Source organism: Heliconius melpomene, chromosome 18, assembly GCF_056956725.1.
Source record: "Heliconius melpomene rosina isolate 202511_hmr_F chromosome 18, ASM5695672v1, whole genome shotgun sequence".
NCBI classification, from domain to species: domain Eukaryota; kingdom Metazoa; phylum Arthropoda; class Insecta; order Lepidoptera; family Nymphalidae; genus Heliconius; species Heliconius melpomene.
In genome coordinates, this window is record NC_140406.1 from 8893023 (window position 1) to 8910379 (window position 17357).

Genomic DNA, 17357 nt, shown 5'->3' on the forward strand with positions numbered 1-17357 from the left:
TACATTCTTACGTGTTCAGCATTCAGTTGGGCCCGAAATTACCAGAAAGACTGTTAGACATTTGAGTTTATCGTTTCTAGGAATGTTACGATAGGAAACCTATGTGAATTTAATGGGATTATGTTATTTTATTACATAGATATATATTTTTTTATGTTTTCCAATCAAAATGCCAGACCTCGTGGTGATCAGAAAGTTCATCTTTAAAGTAACAAGAAGATAAATTTAAGCATTTTGATACGAAACATATGTATATAAAAATCGCAGTTATCTAATTTATTGTCGAGGCAAGTTAACCGTTAAAAATTATTGTCGCTACTAATAAGTTATGGTCGCTGGTGCCTCAGGTTACTGTTCTCAGAGAGATGATAATATATTTTTTATTTTTTTCTTCACTATTCGTCATCGTCTAACACAAGTTTCCCTAATTCGAAAATTCGGAAGAAACTGGAGAATGGAATATCCTAACACAAGTTTCCCTCTACGTATCCTGCCATTTGGGAATTTGGCTATACAAAAAATGTTTTCTAACTATAGACGAACGTCACAGAAAGAAAAATAATTAACCCAATCTTTCACCGTCATCTTATGGGCAGCTAGTACAAATATTATGACAAGGCTCATGGCAATCGCTAATAAATTCAATTTCACACTAAATAAATATTTAATTCTACGAAGCATTACACTTTCTTTGTAATAAAAAAAACTAACAAAATTCGTTTATATAATATTTAAGCATGTAACGGCTGGATAGTTTGGACAATAGGTACCAATTATTTGTATTTGATATAGACGTAGACGTGTCGTTGCGTAAGACTAAGAGTGTAGTGTCTGTCTGTTACTACCGGCTGTAGGTTTGTTTAAACATTGAGTGTATATGTAATTATAGGTAAAAGAAAAAGATATTAAGTCCAATCGAATTAATTAATCGTATAGTTATCGATTTTAATTCGATTCGTTTAAGGGTTTAATGGAAAGTTTCATAAAAATCACGAAAATCAAATATCTATTAATAAAAAAAGAAATAAAGATTTACGCTCACAGAACGTAGAAAAAAAAATTGAATGATATTTAATTTTTATGTATTCATTTGGACTTTTTAATATTTATCTGCATATCTATCAAAATAAGTTTTTCTAAAAAAAGAAATCTTCCTAGCATTATCTAATGACAATAACATGATGTAATACCATTCTTCTCTATATTCTCTATATGGTACTCACCATATAAGGTGTGCAATTAATATATTTTATCGTAAGCTTTGTAATTGACAATCACAAAACTTAATAATGACCTATATAATCCTATATCTTATAAAACAAAGTCGCTTTTCGTGTCTGTTTGTTGTTTCTAACTCTTCTTCTTCTAAACCACCCAACGGATTTTGATGCGGTTTTCACCATTAGGTCGAGTATTTTTCATAGAAGGTTTATATATAGTTTATTATATGTACATTATTATGTAAATTAACATAAATACGATAAATGTGTATAAAGTCCTACCCGTTGAGACACTTTCGCGCATGCGCTGCTTTAATGGTAAGTACTACATGAAAAAAAATGTACTGGAGTATTGTTCCTCTTAATAAGATCTACAAAAAAGTCCGCGACGGCATATTCGTATCTTTTAAGAATAACGTGTAGTGATCATTTTTCTGTCTAAAATTAATAATTTCAATATATTTTTTATTGTGAGTCATATTTTTCCATAATGGTATTAATCCTTATCCTTTAAAATACTTTATTAAATTTCTACGTTAAACGAAGATAAAATTTGCTTTTTACACTATTTCGAAATTGCGAATAGTTTTACAGAAAAACGCATTTAATTGTTGACACATCCCGCCGTTGATACATCAGCTGTATGTTACTCAAGTTTCACTTATGCCTTACGCTCAGCATATAAATATATATTAGTTACGTTGGCCATTTAATGTAGATCAAAACTGTCTTATGCCGATGCATTCTATTTAATTTTCCTCACAGGCAGCCACGTAGTGCTTGCTTTTCATCAGGGACAGAATACCCTCTTCAGCATTAACCACAAACTCGAAAAAAAAAAATCCGCCCGCCTTTATAGCAACGAAGATTTAGATGCGTTTGCACATATTGGATAATTCGAGTTGAATGTATTATTTCAGCGCGATATATTTGGTTTCATATTTTTGTAGTAGTTATTAGAGTGTCTCTAGGTTTCCTCTGCCTACCTTGTGCGGGTGCTGTGTGCGGGATACAGTGTGAAGCTGATTTATTTATATAAATTTAAATTAATATGTTTAATATTTAGTCTAGATAAAGATGAGTCTCTAAGTAAATACAAATAATTCTAGTGGTAATATTTTTACTTCCGCCAAACAAATGAAAGAATAACATAATAGTAATATTTTTTATATTATCCCAAAAGTTAAGACATTATTTCACAACCATCACACGTCTCACCTGCATCATCATACAAGATGTCACATAGATATTTTACAAATTAATCGACCACAAATTCACACCAAAAACGTCTCCTAATTCCCACGAACATTTTTGCCTTAAAGTATGTCATTTAACTTTGAAAAAAAAACAACAACAACGCCAAAACTATTTCTCAATCGAAAAAATTGCATAGAACTTGGTCGTCATTACACAAATTATAGCGAAACGCGTTGTAAATATTCGTAATTCAATAGAACTTGTTTTTAGATCTTTGGGAACGGTATTATGCAACATGTAAAATGTAATAGACAACCAGGGTTCCGTTTTCTCACAAGAACATTGCCTCTTCCGCGTTGGCCAACTTTTTTTTCAAGATTATTAAACTAAATCGATTGTAGTCAATCAATTGCGTGGTAATATGAAATTAATGCTTCATGGCTATCTATTACTGTGTGAAGAAAACAAAAAGTCTGTAATTATAGAAAAATTAAATATGAGATTCGAAGACTGCAATGTTCTCAGAGCTGCATTAAGTTAGAAAAAAATGCTTTCTTTTAGACTTTCAAAAGCAATATATATATATACAAATATTAGATTATATTTGCAGATATTATACAAAAGAATATTATGTAATAAAGAAATCCTAGATACCGATAGGTACTAAACTAAGTAAATATTTTAGTAACCAGCATATTAATATATAAAATATTTACGATATGTATATTTATATATATGTACAGATGATTGTTCATAATTTCACTTCCGGCACGCGCTTTCGTACATTATTATTCATGGGATAACATTGGCTGGGCCTGACTTTCTTAGAACCGTAGGCCTCTGGGGTTCGAATGTGATATGACATACCAACATCTGTGTTGAAATCTAATATAAGAAACAAAATGTTAGTTATTATAATGTTAGAATTCATTGTTTACAAGTTTTAGTTGGTACTGATTTTAGGTGAAAAAGACAATCATTTTTAAATTAAAAATTATAAAATTTTAAGCTTTTTACACTTTAGCATAAATTTGCCGCATCATACAGACAATGAAGCCACCATATTTCCTATATTCCGTCTATTTCAGCAATATTTTTATCCTAGAGATGCATTGGCTGGCAGATCCTCATAATGTCAGCTTTTCGATATATTTATAACTTTCTTTATAATTATAACAAAATATTAAAAAATGCAAAATATATGTGAAAGAAAATAATTAGCATTAGATCGAATACAGCGAATTATTTCTAAATACAACACATATATATATAAGCCTAACGAGGATTCGTTAATTCACAATAACGGACTGTCCACCGATAACTCACGTTGGAACGAAACTATTAATGAGATTAGCATATAACTGGCACGACCTGTTTAAATTTCAATACTAAACTGGGTACCTGAACGACAAGTACTGCACGTTTATACTAATCTTTACTGTTATTAGCATTTTAGAGCAAATTCGAAGTATATTTCTTAATACGATAACATATAAATGAAAAATCAAGTAACTGATTTATTTTTCTTGTATAAACAACACATATATAGACCTTAAGATAACATGGGTTAAATTAGATATTTTTATTTATTAGAATTTAAGAAACTGTAGATCAAGTGTGTATAATTGGCCCTTTTTCTCAAGTTGCTCTACCACTAATTTTAAATTAATATTATGTTTATTCAATTCCAGGCTTGTGTATTTGTTATAAAAACTGTTAAGTGTCTCATTATAATTTTTTATCTTTTTCCAGATTTTTTTTATCAAAACTATCTTCAGATAATATTTAATATAAATGTATTGCATTAAAACGTTTTTGTAAGAACCTAAAACATTTCACTATTCAGCGAAATCATAGGTCTGTCCATTCCTGTATAGCTACAATGTCAGTATATTTAGTATACACATATCAAAGACTTACACAATATATTATATATTCTTTACTATTGCAAATAATACGTTTTACGGCAATAATAGTTTTAACTAAGTGGGTTATCTCAAATTATGAATGGCAGCGTATATTCTTATCTTCGTGTCTAAAGCCTACATGACAGGTCGACTGTAGTACGAAGAACGATCGCCCTGCTACCAACACCAAGGGCGTACCGGTTACATGTTGCTGTGCATTTGATTAATTGTTCATCTATTTATAATGTTAACAAATGTGTATGGAAAATTAATATAAAGTTATTATAATAAGGTTTAATTTTATAATTAACAATTTAAGGATTTTAAAATTAATGTTTTTAAAAATGCAGTGTTTTGTTGGATACTCTAGTATGTAATCGTATTTGATGGAGGTAATGCAGGAAAACCGAGCAACTTACATACATTTATCTCTGCCCGAATAATTAAAAATATATACGAAGTAACCTATATATACCTAGGTAATCTATATCAATAATAATATAACAGGTGACCCGAACGCTCGTTTGCCTTGTCCTCTTTTCATAAAAAAAAAAAATATATCTCAGTCTAAGTACTCAAAAAAGGGCTCAAAAACAAAAACAAGTTAGAAATTACACTATTTATCATATACATATGTAATATTTAAATAGTAATAGCTGAAAAATAAAACAATAAATAAAATATTCCCCATTTGACCCTTATGTCAACAATTCACAGAGAGTTTTAAACATATACCAAGCATAATAGTTGTATCTAGCTCTAGCGCTCTTTCTCTGTACGGTAATGATTTGAAAGTCAATATACTCGTAATTAATGAACATTTGCATTGCTAGTTTATACTGTTGGAGCATTCCTGTAGATCGCGTGAGAAAGGTTTTAGAGGCATTGAACTAGGTTTCAAATAATATAAGTAATATAAAAAATCTAATTATATAAACAATTATAAGATTTGTAAATAAAGGTACATTGAAGCAATTCATCTTCCCACTTACTCATACGATAAACGCCATTTTCATAATGTAATACCTGTAACAGAAATACATTTTTAAATTTAAAAAAAATCTGTTTCTTTCTTTCTTCTTCGGTTATATTGTAAAATACAAAATAATTCAACACATATACAATCTATAAATTATAGTCAAATGAATTTCTTAAACCTATATGTCGACATGTACTAAAGTCTAGGCAACACGATTGCATACGTGTTCGAATTGGGCAACCAAAGTCAAAACCTAAGTAGCCAGTGTCGATTTATAATTTACATATGTATGCTAATAAAATCTTGTAACAAATACATTATAATAATATTCACGCATTTATCGTATTTCCAAAAAAATATTTACGTTCATGTAAAATATGCAAAAAAATTATAAATGTAACGAGGCGCAGTAGAGCAACCCAGTAGTAGTGTTACTTGAGGAAATGGTTATCATCAAATTATTTTCATTTCCCAAAGAGGTCTGGTACATAAAACCTTCCACCTTCCTTGCCACGCAATATCTCGAAATTTGAAATAAGGTTCCCGCTCTGCCTACTTCTTGAAATCTGCTAGAAGTTGCTAGAAGTTGATTTTCTTTTGTAAAATTAATCAACATATAGAGAAAATAAGAATTACTTATCACAAAACTATAGGTCCTTTCTAAATACTCTACATAATGTAACAGAACGGAGAAATTAAAAGAAAATAATTTAGTAAACAATGTGAATAGTAATTGCTAAACGAGTATATGATATAAAATGATGCAATAATATAATTGAACAAAATAGGTAATCGTCTCTACGTGACACACCAATTACTATAATTGAATTTTTATTTGCATTACAACGTTCGTGTTACCTACAAACAAGATATTCCTTTAATTTTGTTGCAACATGAGTTGTATAAGAACGTAGCGGAGTTTGTTGATAGTTTCATTAGTTAAAGCTGAATGAATTGCAGTCAAAATTAGTTTTTGAAATTTGATTTTATTATTTCTAAATTATTTAGAAATTAGGAGAGAATGATAAAATATATATGTGGCAATATAAAACCATAACCATATCATTTTCTATAAACTTTTTTCCAACAGTATCTAATTATGTGAAAAATTAGGTACTATTTACTCTACATATATATAAAAATAATTTTAAGAGTATTATTTGGTGTTAGGTTTCGTCACTCAACACGGAATGTTAAGAGCTCAGACAGGAAGCGGAGAACAAAGTGTTTTCACATTGGATTCTCTATGCCTACCCTACTATAAATAAGAGAAATATTCCTAAGCTATTAACACCTGATTAAATTTCTTATTATGTTATTAGTTTCGAAAGCGTAAACATTGAATTGCTGAGCCTGAAAAGGTGCGGTTGTCCGTGATCGACAGATAGGGAGGACGAAAGCGACCCGCTGTCCCACATGCATTGTTATTGATTTCGCAACTAATTAATTATTGCGTTCATGATTCATGACCTTTACTATTCTTGTTTGTTACGAAAATGGCTGTATTATTATAAATACACACAGATTTGTCTATTTTTGTCTTGATAGTGTGTTTCAAAGTGGAATTTACATTTCTAGATATGTTTACGGTTCTAGACATCACCTTCTTTATTACTAATCCGCAAAATGTGATAGACATGCGATAATGAAGAAATATAAAAACAAATACAAAATCAATATCTTTTGGAAAAAAAAATAGAAAGTATTTAAAACAGTAGAATTTTTTCATATATAGATATCTAATTAAAAACATTGACGAACTAATGACCATTTCAAATCACATAAAGAAATGTTTCACATTCACATAACACTTGGTTGAACTCCGGTGTTTATTTAATAAGAAGCAATTTATCATGTCGACTAGCAATCGATGGATCATGTGCACGTCTATAGAAATGTATTCACTGGTTATTTTCATTTCAAGCTATAGACTTTTATTTCTTTCATTTCATTTCAATATTCCCACGATACTTACTACTTTATTAAAGGTATGTAATACACATCAAAACACTTATACATTTATATACTCGTATATACGTAGTTTTGTTTTTTTTCTCCAAGTCCCGCCAGAATTAGAGACTTGTTTACATTTTTATAACTTATTCAAAAAAATATTAAGTAAAATTACTATAAAAATCCAAAAACTTAAAATAAGTTGTGTACATTCCAAAGTATTTTCAATGCCCAGATTTCGACACGCTGTGACTTTATAAGCACAATAATGACCGTATTTAAGAGACAATTAAACTATACACTTCAAGGTCAACTGACGGGATTACGAATAAATTAATAGGTTCCCATCACAAATCTCCATAGGTCAAGGATTAGGTACAGAGTTCGATAGTTGATAATAACGTTAAATACTTTCTACTTTTTTAGTTTTGTAATTTTATTATTATTTCGCAAAACGCCATGGCATATTTCGAAAGTAAAAAAATAGGCGCTCAGTGTATTTTTTTTATATATTCCTAAAAATCCCAAATCTCATCCCACTGTTAAGCACTTATCTGCTTCCACTAGTTGCCAGGAAGCGATTTCTATTTAAATGTTATTTAAAGTTTACAATTCCATTTCATTAACCTCCATAAAAACAACGTCAAGCTTCCTTCAGCCAAGGTTTACTTCACGTACTATTGTGTTCTGTAATCTACGAAGCATAACGTCAATAGAGTTTTTATAAGTCAAGTACCATCCCATCTATATTGTAATTGCTTGCCAGTTAAGTTAAAATAAAAAAAAAATAATTATAAAAAAATAAGAAAAATAAAACTTTTTCTTTTTGTGCTCATGTAGAACAATGGACATTAAGTAATATCTTTAAAAAAAATACTAAATAAAAAAAGGGAACTAAACATCACGTTCCAATTATTAAATAATATTCCTTAATTTAAAAAAGACAATTTTTAGTTTTATTATAAAAGTAACAATTACAAATTTGCTAGTTTTGCAAAGATTATTTAAATATTATACAATTCGCTCAACCTCAAAGGAACACCTGTCGATCAATATTCATAAATCAACTAAATTGACTTTTGGACAAGTGTATAATTTTGATAATAAAACCAGATATGAGTCATGTATATTTATAACAATGTATACATTATATTATTTCTGCAGAGTAGGCTGAGGGAACGTGGGCACCTAGAGTTAAGTTCCCATTAAGATACTTTCGTTCACCATTTTCCGCCGAATTCTGGCGATATTACCTGTTGAGTGGTAGAAGTCAACGCCGCGCTTTTAGCTCGTAACCAGAGCGATCATATCTTCGTTCAACACATACTTCGCCATATAAATGATGTATAACAAATTTAACCTTATATAATAAATTCGCAAAAGTTAGAAATTCGTTAATTATAATTGCACACTGTGAGAAGACTTTCGAAATACAAAAATATATAAAATAATCTAAAAAGAGATAATTAAAGTTAGATAAAAATATTTCAAACATTGTGCGATATCAATCTCTTACTAAAGGAAGTATTTTTCATTCACTATTCTAAAAGCAGCTTCATGTTATATCTCGCATATAGCACTATGAACAGCGGTTACCTAGAGGATTCGCTTTATTTCATTGCCAGGGTGTGGAATTAAAAATAATTTATTTCTCCGAGCGAATATCCAACCTAAAACCGTGATGTTTACGAGATGCGGTGCCCATAAGGCTCGAAGTCGTAAGATCCTTTCATCATTGCCTTTAATCCTAAACAAAAATAAAAGATGAATAATCCATAGCGCCAGATAACTATCGCTGGTAGGTGTACAATGAGACCTGCGCCTACGCAACAGACGTAACCGTGTCATGACCATCGTATTGTTATTTAATACTGCGTGACGACAAGCTGCACGTGGCATCAAAGACGACGTTGGAGAATGAGATGACATGACATATTTGAAAAAATATGGTAATTGATTAAATATTTCACTAAAAATAATAACTATTTTCAAGAAATCTGCCGTTTTTGAATAATTGTAATATTATAATTAAATAAGTGTACTAACACTTGTAGTTAAGGCACTTACTAAGAAGGTAAGTTAATATAATCTGTAACAGTAATAAAACTATGAGAAGCTAACAAAAACATAACCTATCTTATATAATAACTCAGTGTATTAATTTACTGCTTTACAAAAAATATATAATTAATTTAAATTTTCTCATCCATTAGAACACGTCATATTTTTTATCACTGACAGAAAATTGACCTTATTTAGCTATGCAAAATAGAACATTTAAAATATATAAAATCAACATAGAACATACATAACATATAGACAATAATTAATTTATATTATTTGCATATATTGAATGGACAAGTTTATCTATTAAAATTTTCGGTGATATCCATAATTTTGCACTGGCAACACATAATCATGGTAATTTTTATATCAAACATTTTACTTTAAAGAATTGGTATATGATTAAATATTTAGATTTGCTAGTAATAGATAAGTAGGTAATTTTTTTTATATTCGCAAAGTGCATAAAAAATATTTGCTAATTTTATTTTGTACATTTTCAAAGCACTACAGTAACATCGTGCACCTTTGGTTAACCGCTACAGCGAAACATTTCTTTTATTAATGGATCCTGTTGATTAGGTCCATCTATCACAGATATCGTTAATCGTATACAGTATTCCGGCCGAGTCCGGCAATTTCTTATAAACCCTAAAATAAAAACCATACACTTTATAATCTTTCCTCGAATAGGTCAAAAGGTTAAAGACAAACCGACCCAAGCTTGGCAAAAAACTTTTTTAAAGTTTTGTATTTTTGACATCAACCTTTATCAAAATGTCATAAGATCATTTGAATTTATGAGTTTCTCAATTAGCTATGCATCTTCATTGTATTTTATTAATTTATATAACATTTCAAGGATTTTCCTGTTTCTCATGAGTACTGTGGGGGTGACAACTATATAACGGAAAGTGGAGAATAGATCATAATGTATTATTATGATATGATAGATATGATATGATAGATCATAATGTATTATTATGGAAGTATTAGTACAGGAAATGATACAACTTTATATAATAATTCCGAAAACAGTGGTAAAAATTGTCTTTATAAAAAAAATGAAACCAAAAACCAAAAAAAACATTTTATATACCTACTTATATTTTATAACTAAATCCGTTCTCAGTAGTAGCATTAACCAAACAAAACAAATGACCTTTAAAGACTAATTAATTTAGAAACAACCTATTTGGGTGTGAAAAGGCACAATAAAACGCAAGGTTGTCACAAATGGGACAATTGCGTTACGCCGTTTATAGATAGAGATACGTCGCGCCCTCGCTCGAAAACTGCTTAGACAAGTGATTCTAAAATACTTCATATATTTTTTATATCCCGCAAATAGCAGAGGGAACCTAAGAGTAAGAAAATCTGTTTTCCACAATTTAATTTTCTATACATATTTACTATTGCTGTAAATTATTTGACGTTCAAAATATAATGCTTGAATTTTAAATTTGAATATAAAATCAGCCTTTAATTAGCAGTATGAATACAAAAATTGTTTTATTATTATTTAAGAATAAAAAATGTAGCAAGACATTGAATTTGACCGTAAAATGAGCATATTTTTTATATAATTTCAGCTTCCGGTCCTGTCCAGAACTGTGTCCCATATATAGTAAGATTGGTGGAGTTTGGTAGTGTCAAGACATTCTGTTTTCCGCTTTCCACTGAAATTCAAAATATTGCATGTTGAGTGGCGAAATTCTATCCCGTGCTTTATTTACTAGAGCGAAAAAATAAAAATAACTTATTTGCTTATGTATAGTCAGACGCCGCGCCGTCCCGCTGTGCCAAGATATCGCCAAATTATATCTGAGAAAAAAAACTATTATTGACTACAATACTACGAATGGAATTTAAATTTAGATAGATATCAATCAAAAACAACATTTCACTACCATTTAACTAACATTATATTATTTATAATATTTATTGTTCAAACGTTCAAATCCTTATAAACAATATTATAACATGATTTCACAATACATTAGAGTAATAGAAGCATAATAGCTGGGGCGTAATGACCTTCACTTTTCACTAAGAGTATGGAAGTATTAATATATAATATTCTTTATTGCACTAAAAAAATACATAATAAACAATATATAGACAATTTTGTGTACAAAGGTGGATAAGAGATATCTTCCAGTCAACCAGTGGAGGTGGATGAGTGAGTAGCGAGCAAAACAAAGTACAATTTAAGAAATAAAAAATTATATACTAGTAACAAAATACAGCTTATATATATATATATATATATATATATATATATATATATACGTACATATATAAGAGTAAACTATTGTAATACATAGATATATATATATATATACAATATACATACACTATATAATATATATATTAGAGATGAAAATGCGGTAATAAAGTTTAACAATTTATGTGAAATTTCATATTATGTATGATCGAAGCCGCTATAGCACAGTGACTGGAATGGACTCTCCATTATAAAAAATATAAACAGTGACAAAGCACAGAGTTAAGTTCCACTCAAAATGCAATGTCTCAAAAATTAATTGAAAAGTTAACAATGTCTACATTATTACATATTCCCTCTGCTTACCCTGCTATGTGAATTTGTTGTTAGTTGAATTCTGTTTGCTATGGCACAGTATTTGACTGTATATACAATGGTTAATAATTAATTTTAATTTAATTACCAAGTGTAATTTTACTTTAATTTTTTTACAATTTTAACATAATTATTATAAACTTTTTACTGATCCAGTGTTTGCATGTTGGAGGATGTAATCGTATTGCATCTAACCAGACTGAAGCTTTTTCATATCATTTTTGTTCTTTTTAGTTTTAGTTAAATTTTTAACATCTATAATTACTACACAAATTCTACATATTATATAAAATATTTATTGTGTATAATGTACATACATAATTCGCCTTGTACTTTATTTACATAAATATTAAAAAAATAATAATAAGCTATGTGTCTGTATCTATATATATAAAATCGAAAGGTCACTCACTCGTCACGAAATCTCAGAAACTACAAGCGCTAGGAATCTGAAATTTTGAATAGGAGTTACTTATAGGACGTAGGTGCTCGCTAAGACGGGAATTTACAATATTCGACTTCTAAGGGGTTGTTTTTGGGGTTGAAAGTTTGTACGAAACTTCTTTACTACAAATGCTAGGAGTCTTAAATTTTGCATAGACGTCACTAGGACGTAGTCATGGAGACAGAAATTAATAATAACATAGTTCACGCGGGTGAAACCGCGAGCGGTCCGCTAGTATAGTATAAACGTTATCTTCATTAAAACATTACTTAAAAAGTAAACGTCAAAACACGCAAAGCGGCCATCCTTGACACCGTGGGGATTAGTTATAAAAATTATATTTTAAATTACTAACAACTGTGTAACTTCTACTTATTTGAAAAGATTCTTATTAGAAACGATGATTAACATTTTTATGCTACAACTAGCTTTTATTTGCGGTTCTGCCTGTGTAATTAACCTCATATTATTTAATTTAAATGAATTTATTGTTATTTAAATAAAAATACTTATACATATATATATAGGTAATATTCTACAGTTACAAAACACCTTGATCCTTTGCATACAGTTGCATACAGTCGCGCGAGGCAGGTAGTAGACCCGTGAAGAACGCCATTAATGTTATATTTATAGACAACATTGGCTCGTGCTTTTGATTTTTTATTTCATACATTACTATCACCTATAAATAATGAGTAAAGTTCTTATCTCAGAGCTTATCGACATTATTCATCTATACAATAACTCATTATGTTAAATCTTCTTTTTCATTTATTAATGAAAGGAGGAAAATTTATATTAAAAATATTTATTTTACTTTCTTAAGATTTCAACACACAAACATTGCATTTAGTAATCAAATTCACCAGTACATTCTTCTTTATTCTGTCACATATTCTTTAAAAATAACTCTCTTAAATAAATGTTGTAAATGTATACAATATAATAAAATACAGAAGTCATAGCAGCACTTATAACAAGACGGTCGTGGGTTTGGTTCCCACTCGTTTAAACGGACTATTTCCATTGAATGTGAGTTCCTTCTCTCAACATGTAATATCTTGAAAATAGAACGGAAATTGGGAAACCGTGTTCCTTAATATTAGGGTTCCTGAGCCTTCCTTGCTATATTCTGAATACAACTTAAAACAAAAACATAAATTAAAACCTAATATGAATATATAAAATTAATATTGCAATTACAACCTTGAAATACGCATTTTAACATCGTAAATCATAACCACAGCAAATATCCAATACTAATAAGCTGTACGCGCTTACTTTCATTCTAGATCATCATCATTCTAAGCATTATCTTGATGAAAGTAAACATTTAAGTGTTCATTCACTCGCAAATCACAATATGACTTAATAATTATCGACATTACTGAATGTATAGAAATCGGATCCAATATTTGTATCAATTTGATAGTATATTATATACAATACAATACAATACAATATACTTTATTGCACATAAAAAATTTACAAAAATTATATACAAAATAAATAGAAAAAACATGTACAATAAGGCGGCCTTATCGCTTAAAGCGATCTCTTCCAGGCAACCTTCGGTCGTTGGAGTTGTATAAAAAAGATGGTGGGTGGTGCATTAAATTGCAGGAGATTATTTAATAGTAGAAATAAGAATAAAATACATAGACATACATATATATACATATATATATACTACGAATAAATATTTATATAAATAAATATAATATATATCTTTATAGAATTGAATACAAATAAAAAATACCTAAAAAATATAATGAAAAAATGTTATAATTGGGTGATGTAAGGATATGTACGAGGCGAAAGAGGTAACCAGAGATCGTAGGATATTTGGACCTTCGTACTGGGATATCATTTACTGAACGTAATGGTATGGTTGTTGTTTTTATCCATACATATATAAATTATACATAATACATATTAGGGACCTGGCCTAGTGGGAGAAAATCACTCTGTTTAGTTACACTGTATACAAATTAGTAAGTTCTCTCTCTCTGTCTCATACAATGTAAAGAAAATTTCATCTTATAAAAACAAAATTAACTCAATTATAATAATCAAAGAATGATTTATATAATCCTCTATATATAAGAAACCTCAATACAAAATTATCATAATTATAATAACAAAATATTAAGAAACTTATATCAATTACGTTATTAAATCACTGGCAACGTATGCAAGTCCTTGTTTAGACGAGCACGCTAAATGTCAGTAACCCCGCGATTAAGAAAATGAGCGTTTACAGCAAAAGGGCAAAGTTATCTCACTTGTATGCATTTTTTATATTTTATTAGTATTTTATAGGTATTGACCGTATATATGGTCGCCTAAAATTTCGTTTAAATGATCTATAAAAAGCATAAACTTTCCGTTTCTAGAGAATTCATGGAAAATCCTTCCTATATAGATAGATAGATAGATACTTCTCAAGGCTACTTCAAGGCCTAATTTCATCGTTCTACTGTACGTGTTTAGTTTGTGCGTTGTCTATCGATTTTTTTTATTAAAAAGTTACATCAACTAATTTTTAATGCGAATAAATTACTGATAACAAATACAACGTATAAAATACTATAAAATTTGATATTAAACTTACCTTAAGTTATTTGCTCAATGTTGATACAAGACATTGTAAAGAAAAGAGATTCCTCACCTGAAACAACAAACCACGTATTGTATTATTCCGATACCGGTCCACTTAAAATAATTATGAAATAATGTCGTATTTTATAATATTTTTTAAGCTTCACGCTGTATTTCGCATATAGCAGGGTAAGTGAGGAAGCCTAGTGTTTAGACACTTCGCACGAACTCAACGCCAAGCTTTGTCTTCTTGCCAGAGCGGAGAAATGAGAATAATTGTTTCTTCCCATGGGAATAGGAATGGAAATGGGAGTGGAAATCGAACGGAGACATTCACACACGGTGCTTCTGCGTCACAACTGATTTATGAAATAATTTTTAAATTCATATAAATAAATAATGCATAAATTAAAATTTTAGACAAAATTTTAATATTTTTTACACGTTTGCTGCACATCTAAACCTAATAATAATTTGCGTGTCCTCTTGCATAAGATTTAAGTGCAATGCCGCATTCTTCAAGATGTCATTCAACCTATCTTATTTGATTTAGTATTATATCCACGAACTTTCACTACTTAACACATCGGTCATGAGCTGGACGATGTGATGTGGGCGTCAACTGTTAACCATACAAGTATTTTTTTGATGTGTATATAGTAATTGTTATTCTAGGTACATTTATTTATTTATTATCATGAAGGTGTTCCTTAATTTTTATTTTTTTTCAATATTACGCTGTATCCCACGTGTAGTAGAGGGAGCAGAGGGAGTCTAGTGTTAAGACACTCCGCTCCCCACTTTTGGAGGACTGGAGACATTGCGCCCACGCTTGTGCCCCCATGCCACGACTGGCCTACATTATGTTATTTTAAATATTTGATAATAGACTGAACTCCCTATGCAAAAAGTATAGTGATACACTACTGATTGCCGTGCCGAGTTGAATGGTCTCTTGGTGCAACGAGATCGATGAAATAAATATAGTTGAAAAGTAAAAAAAAATGTGTGACAATCGAAAATCCTAGATAAAATCCTTCTCAAATTTTAAGGAAAGACTTTAAAAATTTAAGCAAATTTATATTAGTAATTCTTATTTAAGCATACGCATAAAATAAAGTCAAGTCCAACCGCTTGTCTCGCACTGATAATTAATTAAAATACACAAAACATTTAGCGGAATCCTAAGCAGTTATATTACGTTGACCGCATAATAACATCTTGACAAACAGACCGACACGTTACCGCAATTATTATAATTAGTTTAATTTACTTACTTTAAAGGATGATTTGGTTGAAGACATGCTTAAAAATTACGTAATATGCCCACATGCTAACATAGTAACATGAGATATTGAAAGGGTTATACGGGTGTCTGTAGTGTGTACCTAATACTCTATTACCTTCAGGGTAACTCTATATATCACTGCTATTTGATATAAGAATAAATATAATACTAGCTCGTACATTTAGGGAATTGAAAATTGTTTATTGAAATATAATAATCTTTGTATGTATAGCTATTTATATGAACAGCTCCCACTATACTTTACTTTAACAAATAAACATAATATTTATGTTATTGCTTGTTTAAAATAGAATAAAATCTGGAAATAAATTACCTGTGCTTTTTCTAAGGAAAAATACAAAAACACAATTGTTTTTCTTATCTTCACACATAAATGGTCCAATTATTACTTTCACACTCAAGGAGTGATTATATTTAATTTATTTCCATTTCCCTACTCTGTCAAACAAAGTGCGGCGTTGAGAACCGCCACTAAATATACAATCTCTACAAAATTGAGTGGGGAACGGAATGTCTTAACTAATTTCCCTTTGTCTACCCTGCACTGCGTTAAATTACGTGAAAATGCTAAAATTTAATTAATAAAAATAGTCGTTACTTTCAAATAATGACTAGGTTTAGCACTTCAATGAGACATACATGTTTTTTGTGAAGTTATCGCACAATGTTAGTAGCAACTTTCGCACGTACATGCTCTACCACTTTCCTATATGCCCTTGGTTGTGAAATTTTCATATTTTCACTTTTATTTGTTTGTAACTGTACTTACAAGCAATTAATTAAAGATTAATTACGATTTTAATTTAAATATTAAATATTTAATTTCTTCGAATGGAAATCGAACCCAGAACCTGTAGTATTTACAGTCACACGTCAAACATATGTTAGTATATGTTAACAAATTACTTTTAATACTTAGCAATATCCATTAAGGATTTACTCCATGTATTTAGAGAGCAATAGTAAATTGCTTTTCTCTTAAGCTACTACTTAATTATATTATTAAATTGTTTAATAATGACTCCACTTTCATTATCGCCCTAAGTTACATATATGTAAGTTTCATATACAACTCTT

At 29.6% G+C, this 17357-nt stretch overlaps 1 protein-coding gene across 3 annotated transcripts in view; it reads right to left on the reverse strand.

The window, feature by feature from the left end:
• Nucleotides 1–17357, reverse strand: part of LOC146529443 (uncharacterized) — a 102308-nt gene that overhangs the window by 42561 nt on the left and 42390 nt on the right. The window contains exon 2 of one of the 3 annotated variants that reach the window (XM_085202166.1): nt 14985–15041. The exons of the other annotated variants lie outside the window; for them this stretch is intronic. The gene's annotated coding sequence lies outside the window, so the exon portion shown is untranslated. The remainder of the gene's footprint in view (nt 1–14984; nt 15042–17357) is intronic. 3 annotated transcript variants of the gene reach the window in all.